Source organism: Canis aureus, chromosome 13 (genome assembly GCF_053574225.1).
Source record: "Canis aureus isolate CA01 chromosome 13, VMU_Caureus_v.1.0, whole genome shotgun sequence".
Classification (NCBI taxonomy): Eukaryota; Metazoa; Chordata; class Mammalia; order Carnivora; family Canidae; genus Canis; species Canis aureus.
In genome coordinates, this window is record NC_135623.1 from 64,316,334 (window position 1) to 64,339,474 (window position 23,141).

The 23,141-nt window shown below is 34.3% G+C and overlaps 1 pseudogene; it reads right to left on the reverse strand.

Annotated features, from left to right (window-relative positions):
* Window positions 1-12,723: 12,723 nt before the first annotated feature.
* Window positions 12,724-13,739, reverse strand: LOC144281694 (splicing factor 3A subunit 3 pseudogene; annotated as a pseudogene).
* Window positions 13,740-23,141: the final 9,402 nt, after the last annotated feature.

Consider the following 23,141-nt stretch of genomic DNA (forward strand, 5'->3'; position numbering starts at 1 on the left):
CTCAGGACACATGACAGCTAAGTGTAATATCATATTCTAATTGAAATTTTGGAGCAAAACAATGGAAATTATATAAAACCTAAGGAAATCTGGATAGACTATGGATTTTAGCCAAAGATAATGTGTCAACATTAGTTCATTAATTGTGATAAGTGTACCATTCTGATATAAAATATTAATAAAAGGAGAAACTGCTTGCAGGGTATACGAGAACTCTCATTACTATTTGTAAGACTTTTCTGTAACTCTAAAACAATTCTAAAATGAAAGCTTACTTAAAATTAAAACTATCTGTAGGTATATTGAAAAAAATACAATGATTCCTGGATAGCAGATTTTTTTTCATTTAAGTTATTTTAGAATTTGAATAGGAAAAATAAGCAAACCCAAAGGCTATGACACAGGTGACATACTTATTCCACTTGAAATATGAGAAAATGAGTATATATGGATTAATCCCTGATATCTCTGTTGACAAGGGTTAGTACAGAAGGAGGAAACACATTAATTATCCTATACTTTATATCATTTGTTCTAATTGTTCTTTCAAATAAATTGTGAGTGGTAGCTGTATGTACATGGGGGGTTCTCAAAGAAGGATTTCTATTCCAATACACCTCAGTTTGTCAGTAGAAGAATTTAATAATTGTGAGAATAACCTAGAACTTTAATCTTTAGATTATAAACAGGAAATTCAAGTATCCTCACCTACTATTCTCAAAAACCTATTCAGAAAAACAAAGTACTCGATGTTGTGAAAATTAGGGTTCATAAAAAGGAATCTTAATATTATTGGCAAAATAGCTACTTAGAGCACTTTAAAGTTCTTTAAAAATGGCTAAAACCTGTGCACAACAGGTTTCTACATGTCAAAAATAAGTCATTTTTGATGAAATAAATATGAATTAAAATAAAATAAACTCTTTTGTAACTCAGATGTTAATGAATATTTTTAAATTAGGTAAATAAGTAAAAAGATATAAAGAAAAAAAGCATATTCATATGTTGATTCCATTAACATAAATTGCCAGAAGCTTTTTGGGAATTAATTTTGTAATTCATTGCCAGAGTCTTAAATATGTTTTATCAGTCAGAGACTAGCCAATAAAACAGGAGCCATATTCATTATCAAAATAATAGATTTATAAGAGGGAATTGTTTACAGAGGAAGCAGTCTAAAAAAGTAAAAGCAAAAAACAAAAAAAGCAGAGAACATGGGTATGGAAACATGATCATCATATGGACAGGAAAACAAAAGGGATAGGTTGGGTTTCCAGAAATCAGGAAATTGAATAAGGGGTTCTTTGCAATTATACTTCAGATATTTGAGGAATGATCACCTAAATTTCCTGATACCTCAGGCCTCGAGAAAAGTATTGTGAAATGCTCTTTGTTCAGATGTCCCAGGAAGGGGTAATTCGAAAGAAACTCAATGGGGTTGCTTCAGGGATTGCCAGAAGAATCTGGCTCAACCTACTAGTGCTGGGGTGAACTTCCAACTGAGCTTGGTAATGCTGCCAAGAATAAGGGAAGGATGTCATTCTCCCGTCTTCCTAACTCCCATTATCCCTCTAATGTCTCCTATTAGAAAAATGCAGTAAGTGTCAAAGTGACAAAGATGTATGAGTAATATAATTTGCTGAGTTCCAGCTTTTATAACACAGAGTGTAAGAGGTGGATTTGCAGTTGATAGAAAATAATCATAGATGAATTCATATCTAAAAGTTTATTATTAATGATTTATAAATAGATGCAAAATGCATCTTTATTTATTATGATGATTATAATGGAAACCATATAAATGTTCATCCTCCATAACATTCATACATAAACATAACATACAAACATAAACCAAGTCTCCATACATTCAGGATTTTTTTTTTTATAGTTCTCTGCTGTTTTTTTGTGTGCCATGGTCATTACCTCCATAGATCTTTGAGTTGATCATTCTGAAGGGAACCAGAGGTTGTGCTGAGCCCCATGGAAATAAGAAATTTCAAGTAACAGAAGAATATATATTACCCAGATTACAAAACATATAACACTTGGAAAAGTCAAATATGACTGGAGGACAGAACATCCGAGAAATACAAGAGCACATAGGAGGAGAAAGTGATGCCAAAATAATATAGTCACGAAATATAAAAATGTGAGGACATTAAAAAAATGCTGCTGTGTCGTTGCAGTTGAAACTCAGATGAAGAACTAATGATACACCAAATTATGTTCAAGTTAGCGATAACTTTAATTACATCAACAGATTCGGAAACTAATTAACATGGAAACACAAATATAACAACAAATTATTATGATCAAATTGGAAAAAAAAATCTATTGAGTAGCTAACCACGTAGGCATACTTATCTAAAAGTGTAACACATTTCAGTATGTAAAAAGGTCTCAAGGAAATGCTATTCAGTGATAATACAGAGTGATGTTTCAAGACCTTAAAATGTACTCAATTTGAAAGTATGGATAACAACACTCACTATGAACTGCTCTTAGATTTTACTAATTAGCAAGTATTTTGACAGGTATTACGCTACCAAGTGTTTTGGGACACCTTTTGCTTTATGCTTCAGAAATTCTGTTCGGCACGATGAATTTAAATAGTATTTTTAACTCGCATATTTTTTATTTCTTTAAAGTACGTCTCATAAATTAAAAGCAGTGGGTGTATTGTAAAATCTAATTAGTTTTCAAGCTTCCTGTCAGTTTTGTTTTTCTACTAGTAGTGAGAATATATGCCATATACATAGGCTATTACTTCTCTTCAAGTTTGGTAAAGAACATTACACAAGTCCTAGTATTTAAGCTGGAAAATTTAAAAAGTACATTGACTCTTTCTAGTCATTAGGGGAACATTTATGCAGTAGAGCAGTAATTCACTGAATTTCAGGCACTGGTGGCTTAATGCAGTTAGTACAATATAATTTACACTCAGGGAGTAGTTCATACACCTGGAAGGATCTAAACCATTGCCTACTTAATTGACATGATTTTTTAAAGAGAGATGGAGAACCCTAATATTTACATGAAAAGAAAATTAGACTTAAATTACTTCTTCAAGGTCAGAGAAGAAACTAATTGCTGAAGTAACACTTGAGATTTTGTTTTCATTCTCAACGTTTCACTTAGGGAAAAAAAATTATTTTGGTGTGAACCTGTGTAAGTATAATTCTGGACTTTGTTTATGTCATACTTTCAAAAGATACAGGTTTATATAAAATACAGCCCTAAAATTATACAGTACGTTTGCCATTTATATAAAGGTCAGATTATAAAGTCAGCGAGTTATGCAAATATCAAATTATCTGTGAACAACCTCTCCGGAAGGTGCCACTAAAGAGACATGTAAATTTCTTCTCAGGAATCCAACATAATCAGTTTTTCTATTAGAAAATATTTTCTTAAATACTAAGTAAAACACTGGAATTAATTTTAGGGACTGTGAAAAATATCTAGCACTATTCAACTTTGAGGATCAAGGGGAACTGCATGGAGTCAAGGTAGGGAAGGACGATTGGAAGGAAGCCATTCTAACTAGGTTCCAAGGAGACATGGAGCGAAAGAAATGTTTTGCTTTTGTCATAGTGGCATCAAACTTTGCCATTAAAACAGAATAGGACACAGTTGAGGTTTGACACACTCTTAAATCCTGAGTGTGTGCTACAGTGACAGTGGAGAGTAGGTGGGAGCCACAGGCACATGCAGAGTCCACATTCATTCAGCAGCTATTTCCAAAGGCCTTGACTGTGAATTCACAATTCAGGTTTAAGGAAATGGCAGGAGACCTCACAGCCATCCCCCTTATGAAACAAAACTCTGTCTACTTCTTAGTTTCTTTTCTCTGTAATCATAAAGCCATAAGCTACTGTTGGAGAAACAAGGAATACTCCTATTCTGGATCACTAACAAAGATACCCTGCTGCTGAGGGAAAGGTAGAAGCAAGACTCATTTGCTCCCAAAGGATGAGAAGGAAAGCTCACCACAGGGTTTTCTGCAAATAACTAGCTAGTAAGGTACGTAACCTGTGAGAGGCACATAAAACTCTATTTTAAGGCAAAGGTTCACCAGGAAGATTAGAAGAAAAAGCTACCCAACCCAGTGAAAGGCAGAAAAACCAATCAGACCGATCATCCTGTACTGATATAAATCAAAAGTCTCTTATCACTAGGAAAGGGAAAGGACCTCAATCCCACGAAGAGCCTCCACAGAAATGAGGCAGATTTCATGCTTTAGGGTGCTGGAGGATGTGCAAGAACACTGACAAAGTCCCAACCCAACACCAGGCACACAGGGGTTTCCTAGAACTGGTCTGAAGAGGATAATTCAGAAAATTAGAAATATAAGAAAAATAATGTGCTGCTGGGGAAGGGTCAAATATATGAGAATACAGAGAAAAGCCCTCTGAGTCTTTAGACCTAATATAAATCAGAAGGTAGCAGCAGAGGTTATCCATTATTAGACATATCCGAAAGATTTTTAACTTATATAGTCATGATTAAGAAGTTATAGGATCTAGTGAAAAAGTTGGAAATAGATGTGGACAGATGGGAAATTTCAGTGAAATGTTTTAAACTGTTACAAAGGGTTCAATATGAATGTGAATCATATATAATCTACTATATAAAGCATATTTATAGAAGATAGCATAGTTAAAGGATTCTTTCAAAAGGTTTATCAACAGACCTAAAGGTTTATCAATATCCTCAAAGTCAAAAAATAAAATAAATCAATGGAGATGAATGTGTCAACAATATTCGAACTTTAAAATAAAGGCACAAAGAGTGCACAAAGGAGAACACGAATCCAGGAACTGCGGGCAAATATTACATATATTTATAGTGCCCAACTGAGAAGGAAAAGAAAGAAGCATAGACGAGTTATTTGAAGATATTATCCCTATAAAATTTCCAAATTTAATACAGGACAGCAATGCACAGAGTCTCAAAGAAACCTAAGCAAAGAATATTTTTTAAAAATCACCCAGAGTCAAGCTGCCGAAAACTAAATGTAAGAAAAAAAAAAGTTTAAAATCATTCAAAAGAAAAAAGGAAACTTCATATACTGAAAAATGTATCTAAGGAAAGAACAACTTTTTATATGAAATTTTGGAAGCCAGAAGACAATGGAAGGACTACTTTAACACATTAAAAGTAAAAAATGTGAATCCAGAATTATATATTCATTTAAAATATCTTTCAAAAAAAAAAAAAGAAAAAAAAAGAAAAGAAAATATCTTTCAAAATCGTGGCAAAATACGAATATTCTTCAAAGAACAAAAACTTGGAAAAGTCATTTCTAACAAACATATACTGGAAAAATTTTGAGCAAAGTTTATTAGACAGAAGGAAAATTGGAATAGATGGAAATGTGGATCTACATAAATAAACCTGAAAATTAAAAAAAAAAACAAAAAAACAATGGTAGATATAAAAGAACCATTTTACTTAGTTCTGATATCAGGGGCACCCGGATGACTTAAGCTGTTGAGCATCTGACTCGACGGTGGCTCAGGTCAGCAGGGAGTCTGCTTGAGATTCCCTCTCCCTGTTTCTCTGCTCTTCCATTCGTGCACCTGTGTATTATTTCTCTCTGTCTCAAATAAACAGGAATAAATCTTAAAATAAAAAATAATACACTCTCTAAGCCAAAATAGTAGAAACTTAAAATAGTTAAAGCAAAAATGTCAGTAATGTAATGTGAGACTGACAGTATATGTGACGATATGAGAGACGGAATGACAGCAGAATGCTTTCTACTATAAGTTAAGTGGTATACTATTTTTAGATAGACTTAGATGTTACAAAGATATATTGTAAAACCTAGAGCAAAGATTTGAAAAATAAATAATTTTAGGGACACCTGGGTAGCTCAGTAGTTGAGCGTCCGCCTTTGGCTCAGGGCATGATCCTGGAGTCCCAGGATCGAGTCCCACGTTGGGCTCCCTTCATGGAGCCTGCTTCTCCCTCTGCCTGTGTCTCTGCCTCTCTCTCTGTGTCTCTCATGAATAAATAAATAAAATCTTTAAAACATAATAATAATTTTAAATAACAATCCACAAGCAGAGATAAAATGATAACAAAACAAAGATGTGAAAGAGAAGAGAAAAAAGAAAAAACAAGAAGGTATATGTAATCTTAATCACAGGGATAACTAAGTTAAATGTTAGTAGAATAAATGCCATTAAGAGCAGAAATGGTGAAATTAGATTTTTAAAAAGACCTTGTTCCAGGACACCTGGATGGTTGAGTGGTTGAGTGGCTGCCTCTGGCCCAGGTGGTGATCCCGGGGTCCTGAAATCAAGTCCCACACTGGGATCCCTGCCTATATCTCTGCCTCTCTCTGTGTCTCTCATGAATTAATAAATAAAAGCTTAAAAAAAGACCTCATTCCTCAAAAAGAATACTTTTGAAGTATCAAGGTATAGATAAACTAAAAGGAAAAGAATGGAACATATATATCATATATACACCAAACCAAAAGCAACCTGCAACATCAGTAATCACATCAGAAGAGATCTCAAGACAAGATCTCCCCTTCTTGCTTTAAGCTGATCCGCTGCATTGCTGTGTGCACATTTCACCCCTTGCCTAGTTCAGGCCCCCCTTCTTTCTCATTGGCCATTTCTAATCTAGAATATTTCCTGTTGATCTACGCATACGCACACAAAGTGATGATGTAAACAAAAATTACTTTCATTTAAAGTGTGTGTCTCAATCTTTTCAATCTTTTTTATACCTATTTCAGCTTTAAGATTCCACACTATTGGTCAGTAACTCACCATACCTAAGAATTGTAGTAATAGGAAAAGTGAGAGGACATTCGTGGTTAGGATAATTTTCCTTAGGAGCTATAGCCTTCACTACTTACTCATCATTACAATACCAAATCCTAAAGAACTGACCATGGTAAATGCTTCTAAATGCTCCTAAGAATTGAGAATTTGATGAGGTCTTAGTCCAGCTGAGTCACTTGAGCATAGCCATTCAATAAATAACCATTTAATAGTAGCTATTAAAAAAAAAACAACAATGAGCTAATGATAAATGCTATAAAGATGATTATTTTCTTTCTTTCTTTCTTTCTTTTTCTTTTTTTTTTTTTTTTTTTGTATATTTTTTATCGGAGTTCAAGACTCCTTGAAGCACAAAGTTTGCCAGGAGAGACACGATGATGCCTTAAATAGCACCTCATGATATTGAAGGTTATAATTGGAGTTCTAATTTCAAAGTAATAATAAAGTAAGCAAAATACTAAACTGGATGTTGAAAATACTACATTATCATTTCTAATTCCATAGTCGAAATAATAATAAAGTTTGCTAGCCCCTTAGAATCTACAACATGTCTTTATATATAACTAACTCACATTGGTCAATACAAATACTATATATTAGTTATATATTATTGGTCTTGGTTTATATTAAAAGAAAATGAAGTTTAACGTACACATAATTACTAACATCAGACAACAAAGTCTGCTGGTGTGACCACGATGCTATTCAGTTGGATACAACACCAATTCCTCATTTTTGTATCTACAATTTGAAAATAAAGATAAGACAACTCTTAAAATATGAGTATGTTAAAATGTGACACTTTCTAAATACTTTGAAAAGAATATGTCTTTGTTAAGATAAAGGCAACTGTATGAAACATGCCAATCATTTGCCTTATGCTCAAATTTGTCAGGGTTGTATTTCCAGAAAGCTGTAAGACCTTTTTCAAAAAAAATTAACACTGATACATTGTTAATAATATAAAATAGAATATCAAAAATGGACCAAAATGACTTTCCACCTCTGATGTTTTTGTAAGTACGATGTTAACAAATACATTAATTACCCTCTCTAAATAACTCTCTGCCTTGCGTTAGGAGATATCTCCTTCCACACACCCCTCTATTAATGACAGCCTCCTCATTGCTACACACATTAACAGGAACAGTCTTTGTCTCTCTTCCACTGAATTAACCTTCATATAGACTGTTTATCCTTTATTTCTAGGATTTCTAATTAGGCATTCCATTCCATGACCACAGCTTCTAATGATCTTATTCTTCCCACCTCCTCGACACTTAGTGACCTCATGTTTTACTTAAAATGATCTCTGCTTCAATTATTCCTGCTTATCAGAATCCAAAACCACCTCTTCTGTTACATTCTGAAAATAACGGACTCCGGACTCTCCTGTTTCATCGTAAATGCCATTCTTCACATTCCTCCTTCTATTCATCAACGACTTTACAAATTCCTAACTCATTGCATGTTAGCTTCTGCTCTACTACATTATTGAAATTAATTTTCTCAGGGTACTCATTTATTTCATAATTATATCTGCATTGTTCATGTCTCAAGGCATTGTGGAAATAAAATCCAAACAAATGGAATGTATTCATGAATATGGATCTAGACAGTAGAGTTCTATGAAAGATGGATATTCTTTCATTTTTAAAAAAAAAGCTCATTAAAAATGGTGTTTCCAAATGAGAAACTATATGTTTTAAATTACTATGGATTGAGTCTCAATTTTTTTTCTATTGTTTATAAAGAAAGGAGAAAAAGGGATGACAGTGAAGATTTAGTGATCATTGTTTGAGAGGAGTCAAGATATCATAATACCAAGAATAAAGAATGATCAAAGGTGGGAAATCTAATAAATGGGTTAAATAATATATTACCTTAAACAAATACAAAGATATGTAGAGATGGTTTGAGTTGGCCAAATTTTACTTAGAGAAGGTTATGCTAATAGAGGCACTATAGGCAAGTGCAAATTATTTTGATAAATGTGCAAATATATAGAATATAAACTAAGTTGGTTAAAGAATGATAAATAAGATAAATGATAGCAAATTTTAGTTATGGCTATAGCTGGAAATGTGGTCACCAGATGTGGTTGTATATCCACATCTGGAGGGGTGAAAAAGACAATCTACTGTAGAGGCAGGAAAAATGGATTTAAATTTATATTTTTTTCTACATGAGAATTAAATAAAAGAGTAAATCCAGCTTATCATTACCTGAACATATTTAAGACATGTACATATCTATACCTATGTCCATATATATATTAATATTTGATATCAGTATCTGTTTATTATTTATCTTTCCTTTAAAATTACTTTAGGGGCACCCCAGTGGCAGAGTATGTTAAGCACCTGACTATTGGCTTCAGCTCAGGTCATGATCTCAGGGTTTGGGGATCAAGACCACATAGGGCTCCACACTCAGTATGGAGTCGGCTTGAGTTTCTCTCTCCCTCTCCCTCTGCCATTCCCACTTGTGCTGTTTCTCTCGCTAAAACGAAAAATAAATCTTTTTAAAAATAACTTTAATTCTTTAGCATATAGTGATTGTCATAATCATCCTTATTTATTTGTTCTTAGATTTCAGAGATTCCTAAAAACTTACAGTTTAGGGACACATGGGTGCCTCAGTGGTTGGCAACTGCTTTTAACTAAGGACATGATCTTAGAGTTCCAGGATCAAGAACCACATTGGGCTCCCTGCATGGAGTCTGCTTCTCTGTCTGCCTATGTCTCTGCCTCTTTCTCTGTGTCTCTCATGAATAAATAATACAATCTTTAGAAAAAAATCTTACAGTTTATCTGTAAGTAGGTACATGAACATATAGATTATATCATATTGTTCTTTTTTTTTTTTTTTATATCATATTGTTCTTACATAAATTTTAAAGGATTATTTCAAGAAATGACTAAGAATGAAAACACAACAAAGAATAAGCAAATAAGAGGTGAATTTCTACACTTATATGTATATTCTCTGCCAGCTTGTGGCAAAAGGAACATAGCGATTCTATAGTTAACAATAAAGCAATAAATATTTAATATTGGAAGAAAGACTATTTTTTAATATTTTTATATTTTTTTTTTAGAGAGAGAGTGAGTGCATGCACACAGGGTAGGAAAAGGGCAGAGGGAGAGGGAAAGAGAGAGAGAGTTGTAAGCAGACCCCACACCCAGCATGGAGCATGCAGGGGTCAATCTTACAACCTTGTCATCATGATCTAATATGATATTGAGAGTTGGGTGCTTAACCCACTGAGCCACTCAGGTGTCCCTGGAAGAAAGATCATTTAAAACCTCACATTCTCCCTAATAGTGATAAACTCTTTATTAGTGTGTATTAGCTCAGTATGGAAATTCCATTAATTTTATTCTTATTCTGTTTGTTTTGTAAGATACATGTCATTTGATCATAGTAGTACAGGCATATGATTTATAGTACAAGTGTTTCACATGCATTTCTAATGTTAAAAACATTTTGCTGATAATTGATATAAAAATTGGGGGTATTTTTAAAGACTATTTTTATTGTTGACAAGCATACAAGATTTTAAAAAACTACAAAGACAATAGATGAGAAGGTTTAACTTTGTTCTTCATTCTTGAAAGAGGCAGTTTGAAGCCAATAACTAGCTCAGCAGCAGATATCATAGATCTGATTAGCAAAAGATAGATAAATATATAATGGAGATTTCATGGAATAGTCAAGAATTTTTAAATAATTTAATTGAAATTGAATGACTGTTGTTTTAAATTTATAGCTTGGCATTTAGAATGCACATTGAACTGAAGGATGGACAATTCATCAATACTGTTTCTGTCTATAGTAAGAGATTTAGCTTGAATCCTCTGAATTACAGAGCAGCAAGTCTTACATATTAAGCAAACTGCTGTAATCCATAATTGAAGGTAGAGCCATGAAGTCAAAGGAAAGCATTCATTAAAAGACAAGAAAATTGTCTTATTGAGAGAAAATCACTTTTGGAATTTTCAACAGGCTCATAGATTTGTTAGCAAAAATGAAAGCCTAGCATGACAATTCTTATCCAATATCTATTGTCCTTTCTTCCTATCTTTGTCAGGACAGCAGTGTGCCCAGATAAATAATGATTTACCAAAGTTCTTTGCAGCTAGTGATGGATATTTTGTTTAACCAATGAAATGTAAGTGGAATACTGCCAAGTAATTGGGAAAAACATTTATAAGATAACTTGGGGTTGAGACAATAGCAATGGTTCTAAATTAATGGTAGATGAGAATTTAAAAAATATATTTTACTGATAATCATACTTCACAAAATGTAGATGAATTTAGTACTGTTCTTATGTTCTTTTTTTTTCTGTCTTCTGTTGAATAAAGAATCGATAGATTTAGCAGACTTCAGTACATTCACAAGACACCACAAATGAAGAAGAAAGTTCATATTCTAAGATTGGCAGAATGAAGACGGAAACTGGTTTATTAAAAAGATTTTTGACAGCATCCAATTTCAGCCTCCACGTATCTACACTGTGATGTTAGATATAAAATAAATGCCTTATCTAGTCCACTAGAAGTTTAGCTTCCATTACCTGTAGCTGGTTATAATCACATATGTAATAAGAGTTGGCATCAAATACACTACATGGAAGTATTTATATATTCATAGAACATTCATTTTGGTTCTAGCTCTCGAATTTCTCGACATTCCTACATAGCACATGCTCTAGTTACATTGAATTACCTTAATCTTCTCATTGATATCTTCTTTATTGGGGATGCCCGGGTGGCTCAGGGGTTGAGTGTCTGCCTTTGCTCAGGTCGTGACCCCAGGGTCCTGGGATCGACTCCCATATGGGGCTCCCTCTATGGAGCCTACTTCTCCGTCTGCATATATCTCTGCCTCTGTGTGTGTGTCTCTCATGAATAAATAAATAAATAAATAAATAAACTTTTTAAAAGTTAAAAAAAAAAACTTTTTTATTACTTACAAACTAGAATAAATGTCATATTCAGTATAAATCTGTTCTTGATTTTCTCCAACATACAAACATTTTTCTCGGTTGATCATTCCTATTGATATTATTGTTTAATGTTTGTCATATTACATCCTAATTTGGTCTTATCTTCTGATGTTCTTGAAGGACAATACCTTGTATTTGCATATAACTTTGTTATAGGCTCTTAGTAGTTAGTTGTAAGAAAATGCCAAATGATAAAAGAATAGCACGTCCATAATCCTTTTTCCAGAGAGAGCTTTTGATTATTTTTTTTTTCTTAACAGTGAATGTGTTTAATTGAAAGAAAGAATTAGAAAAGCATCCAGAAAAAAGTGTGAGATGAAAAGGACAAAGAGCAAAAAAAGACCTCAATTGCTAAAGGGCTTCTCTATACCGTACAAAGTTTTGTTTAGCAAGACCTTACCTAACAATAGTATGACAGACATTTTTATCAGAGCTTTACAAATATTAACCCATCTAATGTTTATAATAATCTTGTGATGTATGCACTGATTTCACCAAGGTGGGAAAGGAACGCGAAAGGGAATACATAATTTTATACGTGGTGCTTTATCAGCATGAGTCCACATACCAAAAATACTAAATCTATATGTAATTTGTCCAGCTCCTTGCTTGATTAGTTGACTACAAATCGACTCTGATAGAATTTCCCAATGAAGCTGAGGTATAAAACATAACCTACTTTTTAAAACTTTTTTTGAATTTTCTGACAGAATCTTTTCATGTGAAACAAAGATAGAACACATCTCAACTCTACAATCTGCCAGTATGTCTTGTTTTTTACAAGATGTGTGCTAGACCGTAAGACTAAGTAGCAGAGTCTTTGAGAACATTTGGTTGGGAGAAATAGAAGAAGCAGATTTTAGGTAAGCCTGGGCAAGCCCCAAAGCTGAGATACGTCCTTGAACACTAAAGCTGTCCTCGTCTCTTCAGGTCCTCACAGATCTTCTTATTCACAACACTCCCACTGGAGTCTTCATATTCTTCCTCAGTGTCAGGCTGCCACCATTCTGATGCCTTCCGTAGTTTCAGGTTGGCCCACAGGGAACAGAACCTTCAACCCGTGTCACATTGGCAAAGTGGGCAGTGTTTGGGATGACCAAACCCTTCGTGCCATGGGCACGGCCACTCAACACAGTGCCCCTGGAAGGTACGTATAGACCTTGGTAGGTATAATTTCCACAAATCTCACAGTTGTAGCTTAGATTATGAGGCTTATACCTATGCAGTAGGGAATGGGTTTGCCATCCCAGCCAAGGGTCAGGTTTTGGGGGTTATCCATGATCTCATCCTCTTCATCTTCACCTTCACTCTCACTGATCTGCTTCAACTTCTACTTCTCTACTTTTCTACTTCTTGCTTTTCCCCTGTCCTGGCCTGTTTGTGATGTACGTTTTCTGAGCTTGCTCTTGTAGGGTCCCACTACACTTCAGGCCTAAAGCGAAGAGTACAGATTTCAATCTGTCCAGACCAAGGGCCAACTCCTCCATAGAAGAGAATGCAGACAGGTCAAGATGGGCTCCAGCATGGATCAGGACACGGCTTGTCTGTTCTGGCCACCCAGGAAAGATACCATTCTCTCACTTCTCAAACTCATTATGGATCTTTACAAAAAGTTCAATCTGATCTTGGAGCAGCCTCGCTCGATCGTGTGATCTCAGAGGTAGTCAAGCATCATCTCCAGGTATCTCTTGTATTTGGCATTCATCCCTTCTGTAGAAATGTTAAATAACTGCTCAACGATGGATAGGTGTGTTATATAATCCAGCTTCTCCTGAGGCCTTCAGGTTAATGTATTTAGGGTTGACAGTCATGGACATGGAGGTAATGACCATAATCTCTTTATCTGTTAACTTCACCAAGTTCCATGTCTCTTCGCTTGGATTCTCTCAAACCTTCAGAAGCTCCTCAAACTCCACTGACATTAGCACAGAGATCTAATTTGGGTCTTTCTGGAAGAATTCCTTTATTTGCTTGAGTATGTTATGAAATTCAGCAAATTTGTTGGGTCTTGAAATGGCATTGAGTTCCTCCTTATTTTTTTTTTATTTTGTATATATGTTTTATTGGAGTTTGATTTGCCAAAGTATAGTATAACACCTAGTGCTCATCCCATCAAGTGCCTCCCTCAGTGCCCTTCACCCAGTCACCCCATCCCCCCACCCACATCCCCTTCCACTACCCTTTGTTCGTTTCTCAGAGTTAGGAGTCTCTCACAGTTTGTCTTCCTCTCTAATTTTTCCCACTCATTCTCCTTCCTTTTCTTTATAATCCTTTTCACTATTTCTTATATTCCCTGTATGAGTAAAACCATATGATGTTTGGAGAAAATGGAGAAAGAAATGGAGAAAATGGCATGAGAGATAGGAATGTTTGAGGGGACTTTACATGTGATTCTTTTGTATCTCTTCAAATTCCCCTCCACAGACGACTTGGATTACACTACTGAGAAACTTGATGAGGAAAGCACTAGCATTAAAAATTCTACCTACTGAAGACTAGAAATAAGGCAAAAGATGCTACCATTGATATTCACTCCTTGATTTTTTTAGCATTGATACTAAATGCTATTCTGAGACTACTGAGACTCCAAGAATCCAAATGGTAGTTTATAATTGCCAGAGATAAATTAGATCTCAGCTTTAAAAAACAGATTTGTGGCTGTGATTAAAGGATGCTCAGGTGTCAATAACTAAAATAATTAGATAATGCACTTAGGGACCACTTAATTTATACAGCTGAAACTGGATGTCTTTCAAATAGAGATAGTTTTAATTGCCACGAAAATTAATGGTCCATCCTCCAATTTCTCAACATGACTAAGGTCACAGATTCATCATCACCTCTTAAGGGAAAGTTATACAATCTCCAGAAAAGATTTTCCAATCACACTACAAATATACATACCACAAGTCTCAGTCCTAACCTTTCCTCTATGGACCAAAGACTCTTTAATTGAGTAACAGGGCTCTAGAGAAAGAGAAATAAACCAATCTTAGAATTTTTGGACATTACTCTGTACTTATAATGTTTTCTCAAACACAGAGTGCCATTCAGTCTGCTGGGTAGGCTTAGGGATCATGGGAATCAGTTAGGAAATATAATTTATCCCAAGAATGTCTTACAGTGATCTCAGTGCATACAAATTCATCTTACATATATATCTACGGTCAGTGAATGCAGGTTTAGACCAGATATACTTAGAAACTGTCAGAATCATCCAATTTGATACCTAAATGTTTGGAGGAGATTTATTTTTGGAGGAAAGGCCAAGTACATGGGCCAAGTGTCAGGGAGTTCCAACTCCATAGCAAACTTTAAAACAAAAGCAATATTGCAGGACAATACTGAAGGACAAAGTTTAGTGCAACTACTAAAAAGCTAAAAGAAAAAAATCTAAAAGATTCTTAACATAGCACCTTTTAAGTTGCTTATTTGGGTTTCACAGAACACAATTTGTGTGTGTGTGTGTGTGTGTGTGTGTGTGTGTGTATACACTCTGCTCTAAGAAAAAAGGTTTTTTTTAATTTTAAAATGATAAAAAATGTTTTTAGAACACTTCATGTAAAATGGAATACATAAACATTTTATTTTAAAACTCCTTTTAGGATTCTCTTTCCAAGAAGCTAAAGAATAAATTATCAAGATTTCAAAACTATAAATATATTCCCAAGAAAGAGTTTTAGTAAGAAAGTAGCATAAAGATAATATATAAAGATGGTACAACACAGAATGGTTTAGAGGTTAGAATTTAATATAAAATCTTAGGATTCCAGACAGAAAATAATTTTGTTTAAAGTGAAGTATGTATGTTTTTAATATAAAGATATGAATAAAAGACATTTAAAAAGGCATGTCTATTATCCTTATAGGAAGAGAGTAAGTAAAATTTAGTGGAGGAAGTAGATGTAATTTAAAAACCTTTGGTTAAATAACAAATATCACATATAATAAACAAAACGTTTAAAGCAAATTTAAAGTGGTTCTAGCATTCTCATCGTCTATAGCATGCACAGAGAATAATTTGGAAAGATATTTTTAGAATAGAAAAAAAATGTTACTCATTATTCTGCAGGAACACTATCACTCATGGATAAAATCTAAGATAAGCAATAGATACAAGTAATCACTATGTGAAATACCCTAAGAAATTTGTTATTCCTATCTTTCAGTCATAAGTTTACCATATACACCCAAGGGACAATACTTTCATGGAGTTCTTTTTTTCCTTCTGTGCCCTGTAATAACATTCCCTTATTTATGTCATGGCTGTGCTAAGGTGTTATGTGCTGTCAAATTTCCATATCATTGAGTAAATATTTCAGTTTGGAATTTGTTATCTGCTGTGATGCTTTGTTAAGAGCTAGAACATCTGGGGTATGCCCTTTGTATCAATTTATTTCTTTATATTATTGGATATACATCTGTTGTACCCACTTTTCATGGGATAAATGGTTTTCCCTCAGAATTCATTAAAGTCCTAACCTCCAGTACCTCAAAATATGGCCAACATATTGGTCTTTAAAGTCTTAACATAGATATTCATGTTAAAATGAGGTCATTAGGTTGGGGCCTAATCACTGACATTATATAAAGAGGAAATTTGGATACTGACAAGCACACAGAAGGGTATCAAGTGAAGAGAAAGATGTCAATTGAGATGAAGCTTCTAGAAGCCAAGAATAGTCAAAAGATTGCCAGTGATCTATAAGAAACTAAAGGAGGCACATAAAATAGATTATATCTCACAGTTCTCAGAAAGAACTAATCCTGACTATACCTTGATCTCAGACTTCTAGCCTCCAGGACAGTGAGAAAACAGATTTCTCTTGTTTTGGACACCCAGGTTCTTTTTTTTTTATTTTAATTTTTTTATTGGAGTTCAATTTGCCAACATATAGCATAACATCCAGTGCTCATCCCACCAAGTGCCCCCCTCAGTGCCCATCACCCAGTCACCCCAACCCCCACCCACCTCCCCTTCCACTACCCCTTGTTCGTTTCCCAGAGTTAAGTGTCTCTCATGTTTTGTGACCCTCACTGATATTTTCACTCATTTTCTCTCCTTCCCCTTTATTCCCTTTCACTAATTTTTATATTCCCCAAATGAATGAGACCATATAATGTTTGTCCTTTTCCGATTGACTTACTTCACTCAGCATAATACCCTGCAGTTCCACCCATGTTGAAGCAAATGGTAGGTATTTGTCATTTCGCTGCATCTGTATCTTTGGGGTAAATTTCCAGCAGTGCAATTGCTGGGTTGTAGGGCGGGTCTATTTTTAACTCTTTGAGGAACCTCCACACAGACTCTTTGAGGAACCTCCACACAGTTTTCCAGAGTGGCTGCACCATTTCACATTCCCACCAACAGTGCAAGAGGGTTCCCCTTTCTCCACATCCTCTCCAACATTTGTGGTTTCCTGTCTTGTTAATTTTCCCCATTCTCACTGGTGTGAGGTGGTATCTCATTGTGGCTTTGAATTGTATTTCCCTGATGGCCAGTGATGCAGAGCATTTTCTCATTTTCTCTTTAAAAGATTGAGTTCTCATTTTATTCATTAGATTCTAGACAGACTGGTAAAATTTCTCTAAAAGCATAAAATGGAAGAAGGAGTTCCAGAATTGCAAGTAGACAAAAGAATATAAAGCAAAAGAAAAATATAGAAAAAAAATGAAGATTAACATTAAGTGCCTTGTAGAGTTAGAGTAGAAAATGTCTAAGTTGTATGGAATAAAGGTGTGCTATGATAGGGAAGCATGAATCATGATGTTGGAACCAGAATAGCTCTGCATGCTTTACTTATTCAAGTTAAAACCATGAAATGAAGAACTACCAAGTTTCAAGAGCTGGAAACATTCAAGGAAGACATGGGGCATTTAGTATAAACTTCAAAAAGTACCTGACTTGGGAGTAAAATAAAAAGGCCTTAGAATAAAACATATTCTACTTGGTCAAAATAACATAACATGAAACATAACATGCAAATAAAATAAAATCCGCTTATAAACAAACTTTGAAAGAGTAAAGCTTATCCATAAATTAAAAAAAAAATCACTTAACAAAAGTCAATACTCTAAAGAAAGACAATAAATTTCAAGCTGATCAATATAAGCCTATGCATACCATTTATTAATTTGAATACAAAGATACAAAGCACATTACTTAGGATGCTGAGATTGTGAGACTGTAAAAAAAAAAAATAATACTAACGTATATCCTAAATTAAAAGGGTAGAAAAAGTTATGCCATGCAGACACTGATTATACAAAATCAAGAATATCTATGTTAATATACTTCAAATAGAATTCATAATGAAGAATGTTACAATGCACATAAAAGGATATTTCATAACAAAGGTATCAATTAAGTTAATAAAAGTATTATACAGCACCAAATATATATACTTTTAATAAAAGGGTTTGAAAATACAAGAAGCTACAACTGAAAGAGAAATAGAAAAATGCAAAATATATTCAGAGCTTCTATAATTCTCTCTTAGATACTGACAGTGTTTAGTACACAAAAAGGCTATAAAAGACATTAACATGACCTTATTGACATGGACTCAGCAGTAGCAGAATAAACATTCCTTTTAATTTCACAAGTGAATTGACCATGATAGGCCAGATGCTCTTTCATAAAATATATAATGATTAAATTCTTTATAGATTATCCTCTGAGCAAAAGAGATCCTATTAAAAATCCATAAAAAATAGTATCTGAAAAATACCTAAATTTTGTAAATTAACATACTCTTAAAAGCTAATGGACCAAAGGAAAAAATACAAGTGAAATTAGAAAATATTTTAAATTGAATGATAAGGAAGACACAACATCTTAATTTTGGGGGGATGTATGGGATCCCTGGGAGGCGCAGTGGTTTGGCGCCTGCCTTTGGCCCAGGGCGCGATCCTGGAGACCCGGGATCGAATCCCACATCGGGCTTCCGGTGCATGGAGCCTGCTTCTCCCTCTGCCTGTGTCTCTGCCTCTCTCTCTCTCTCTCTCTCTATCTCTGTGTGACTATCATAAATTAAAAAAAAAAAAAATTGGGGGGGGGATGTGTGTAATGATAGGAAAGGAAAGGAAAGGAAAGTCATATCTTTAAATGTTATAATGGAGAAAAGAAAAATATAAAGTATATGATTCCCCCTTAAGAAATACGAAAATCACAGAGAATTAAATGACAAATAAGTAATAATAAATAAAACAGACAATGATAAGACAAAAACAAAAAAAAAATCAATGAAACAAAAATTTGTGTTTAAAACATCAGTGATTTGGTAAACATTTAATTAGACTATAAAAGAAAAATAGATAATGCAAATTACTAAAATTAAAAGGGAAAGAGATCATTACAGAGTCAACAGAGAGTAAAAGAATGAAAAGGAACATTATTTTTTCTTAATCATGATAAGTGTACTCTTTTTTTTTTAATTTAATTAATTAATTTATTTATCCATGAGAGACACAGAGAGAGAGAGAGGCACAGGCAGAAGGAGAAGCAGGCTCCATGCAGGGAGCCCCACATGGGACTCGATCCCGGGTCTCCAGGATCATGCCCTGGGCTGCCCTGAGAAGTATACTCTTTAATCCCTATCCCCTATTTCCCACCAGATCCCCCCACCAACCTCCCCTCTGGTAACCATCAGTTTGTTCTCTATAGTTAAGAGTCTGTTCCTTGGTTTGTCTCTCTCTTCTTTCTACTTTGCCCATTTTTTGTTGTTGTTTTTTAAATTCCACATATGAGTGGAATCATATGGTCTTTGTCTTTCTCTTATTTTGGTTAGCATTGTTCTCTAGCTCTATGCACGTTTTTGGAAATGGCAAGATTTCATTTTTTTTCCTATGGCTGAATGATATTCCGTTGTACACACGTACCACATCTTTATCCACTTATCCTTTGATGGTCACTTGAGCTGCTTCCATAATTTGGCTATTATAAATAATGATGCCATAAAATGGGGATGCATGTATCTCTTTGAATAACTATTTTTGTATTTTTTGGGAAAATAGCCAATAGTACAAATTACTCAGTCATAGGGGAGTTCTATTTTTAACTTTTTGAAAAACTTCCATCCTGTTTTCAAAAGTGGCTGCACCAATTTGTATTCCCACCAATGGTTCAAGAGTGTTCCTTTGTCTCCACATCTCCACCAACACTTGCTGTTTCTTGTGGGTTTTTTTTTTTTTTTCAGTCATTCTGACAGGTGTAAGGTGATAAGTCACTATAGCTTTGATTTGCATTTCCCCGATGATCAGTGTTGTTGAGCATCTTTTCATGTGTCTGATGGCCATCTGTATGTCTTCTTTGGAGCAATGTCTGTTCATGTCTTCTGCCTATTTTTATTTTATTTCAATTAATTGACCTATGGTGAATTATCAGTTTCAGAGGTGGAGTCTAGTGATTCTTCAATTGCATGTTAGACCGACCCAGTGCTCATTACATCAAATGTCCACCATCTAATTACCCCTTCCCCTCCCACCTACCCTCCAGCAACCCTCAGCTTGTTTCCCATAGTTATGAGTCTCTTATAGTTTGTCTTGCTCTCTGATTTCATCTTATTTTATTTTTCCCTCCCTTCCCTTATGACAATCTATTTTGTTTCTTAAATTCCACATATGAGTGAAATCATATATTATCTTTCTCTGACTGACTTATTTTGGTTAGCATAGTCCCTCTAATTCCATCTACATTGTTGAAACTGGTAAGATTTCATTTTTTTAGTGGCTGATTAGTATTGTTTAAATTCTGTGCACTTTTAATTGGGCTATTTATTTTTTTAGGCATTGACTTGTATCAGTTCTTTGTATATCTTGGATACTAACCCTTTACCAGATATGTCACTTGCAAATATCTTCTCCCATTCCACAGGTTGACTTTTAGTTTTGTTGACTGTTTCCTTCACTGTGTAGAGGCTTTTATTTTGATGTAGTCCCAATAGTTTATTTTTGCCTTTTTCCTCTTACCTCTGGAGACATATTAATAAGTTGTTACAGCCAAAGTTAAAGAGGCTGCTGCCTGTTTTCTTCTTTAGGACTTTAATGGCTTCCTGTCTCACATTAAGTCTTTAACCCATTTTGAGTTTATTTTTGTCAACGGTGAAAGAAAGTTGGTCCAGTTTCATACTTTTGCATGTTTCAACACGATTTGTTGAAAACATTGTCTTTTTCCGTTGGATATGTTTTCTTGCTTTGTCGAGGATTAGTTAACCATATGGGTCCATTTCTGGGGTTTCTGTTATATCCCACTGATCTATGTGTCTATTTTTATGGCAGTACCATAATGTTTTAATTACCATTTTTTAAATATAACTTGAAATCTGGAATTGTGATGCCTCCAGTTTTGTTTTTCTTTCTTTTTTTTTTTTTTTTTTAGATTTATTTATTTATTTGGGAGAGGGGAGGCAGAGACAGAGAGAGAGAGAAAGAATCTCAAGAAGACTCCTCGATAAACAGACAACCAGACGTGGGATTTGATCCCATGCCCCTGAGATCATGAACTGAGCTGAAATCAAGAGTCATGTGTTTAACCAGCTGAGCCACCCAGGCACCTGTCTTTTTTTGTTGTTGTTGTTTGTTTTGTTTTGTTTTGTTTTGTTTTCAAAATTGCTTTAACTATTCAAGGTCTTTTGTGCACACATACAATTTGAAGATTGTTCTAGTTCTGTGAAAAATACTTTCAGTATTTTGATAAGGATTGCATTATATCTATAGATTGCTTTGGGTAGTATAGGCATTTTCAAGATATCTGTTCTTCCAACCTATGAGCATGGAATGTCTTTCAATTTCTTTGCATCATCTTGATTTCTTTCATCAGTGTTTTAATATTTTCAGAAGATGAAAGGAACATTACAAAACAAATGTTTGCCAGGGACTAACAGCTTCAATAAAGTGGGTGTTTATTTTGAAATACAGAAAATATTCAAACTGACATAAGAAGTAGAAATATGAAAAGCCATGATTAAAGATATTGAAGTGTTTTTAAGCAAACAAAAGAAAGCTTGTGTTAGATTATAAAAGAAAACTTCTTTTATGTGGGAGGATTATGGAATGATCATTTAAGAAAGTAACCATAATGATGAGGAAGGGGAAAAAGGCAGTAAGTGTAAAAGTCCCTAAGTAGAAAAAAATCTTTCTTGACTTTGAGGAATTGAAAAAACATCAGTGATTTTGGATCACAATGACTAAGAGGCTCTAAGAAGTAGGAAGTGATTTCTAGAGGTCGATAGGTATTATAATACTCATAGATTAAAAAATGCATTTAATAAGCTGCTATGTGTCTTTAATAAATTATTTAATACAAGTTATAAATAGAATATCAAAGTATAATAATATGGACCTTCATGTCTTTTTTCTTTTCTTTTTTTTAAGATTTTATTTATTTTTTCCTGAGAAAACCAGAGACAGAGGCAGAGGCACAGGCAGAGGGAGAAGTAGGCTACCTGGGATGAGCCCCATGTGGAACTCGATCCCAGGACCCCAGGATCACACCCTGAGCAGAAGACAGATGCTCAACCACTAAGCTTCCCAGGCGTCCCTTCATGTGTTTTTTCAAAAGTCATCTTCTCATTAAATGCCATTCCTGTTGCTATCCTATATGATGATATTTTATTCCCTCAAATCCTGAAGTTTGAAACCTCCTATATTCATCCTTCTTAGCCAATTTGTTTTTCTCCTTTATATATTAATATTTTTTTCTTATCTTTCTTCCCTACTGAAATACAAACCTCATGAAGACAGTTTTTTAGGACTTCTTCATTTGCTTTGTATTCTCAGTACTTAGAGACGTTGCTAGCACATAATAAGCTCTCAATATTTTTTTTAATGAATGAATGATTAACAGCCAAAACAGTGAATGATCAGGAAATTCAAATGCAAAATTTGTGAATGTCATTCCCAAAAAAAGCATACATGACTTCTTTTCAACAGAAAGAAAGAAGAATGCAGACCATCCATGAAATGAAAATCTATTTCTCCATGGGCTGTTATGCATGAAAATTTAATAATGACCAGTGCATCTTCAACAATTTTAAGCAAGAAGAATATATTTCATGCATCTCTTCCCAAGGCATCTGAATGGGATAAGCTGCTTCATTGCAGGTGCATAGAGATCATGGTCACTTCTTTAGTACCAATCCCAATAGTGCACATTATTCAATGCCAATATGAATGGAGGTCAGATTTCTGTAGGTAAGTCATTCTACTTTGAACACTTGTGATGCACATAAGTAACACTGTCAAGAACATGTCAACCCCATACAACAAAAGAATGGAAGAAGGCATGTAAATTTGAAAATGAGAACAACCATCCCCCTCTTCAC